At 51.1% G+C, this 562-nt stretch overlaps 1 pseudogene; it reads right to left on the bottom strand.

Moving 5' to 3' along the window:
- LOC112067547 (centrosomal protein of 78 kDa-like) overlaps window positions 1–562 on the bottom strand; it is a 13,021-nt pseudogene that overhangs the window by 8,885 nt on the left and 3,574 nt on the right.

Below are 562 nucleotides of genomic sequence, written 5' to 3'. Positions count from 1 at the left end.
TAACCCTGAGGTACAATGTAGAAAGAGGAGACCATGCAGAGTTGGAGTACTAGGTGCACTTAACTGCACAGGGAGCATCTGTGCAAAGACACTCAAGGCTGACACCTGCTGGGCACAGTAAATACTGCAGGTGGCGATGACTTAAAGGCCAGGGGTCCAACTGTGAGAACAGACAGAAAGGAAAATAGAGATGCTGGCCTAAGCAAGCCTGGGAGAGAGCATGGACTGTATCCCACAGGTGATGAGGCCTGGGGCTACCAATGGCTGAGTAAGGGTGCCTCCGCTGATTAGAAAAAGGCACCCCGCTGCTGGAGGACTGATTAGATAAAGGGAGTGATCACAAAAAGCTCCCCTTCCTCAGGGTCAAAGAGCCCCACGAGGCTTAGCAGAGCACAGTTCAGACTACACGCCTCTGTGCAGAGCACACGCTGGGCGGCTAGTATGCACTAACTCTGTGTGGGCAAGCCATTAGCAGCATTATTTTAAGCGTATCTTTTTACGTTAGAAGATTACTTAACCTGAGTAGGCAGATGAACTTAGAGGAACTGAGCCCAGGGGCTGC

The sequence above is a fragment of the Physeter macrocephalus genome, chromosome 4, assembly GCF_002837175.3.
Source record: "Physeter macrocephalus isolate SW-GA chromosome 4, ASM283717v5, whole genome shotgun sequence".
Classification (NCBI taxonomy): domain Eukaryota; kingdom Metazoa; phylum Chordata; class Mammalia; order Artiodactyla; family Physeteridae; genus Physeter; species Physeter macrocephalus.
This window is presented reverse-complemented; position numbering and strand designations above follow the sequence as displayed.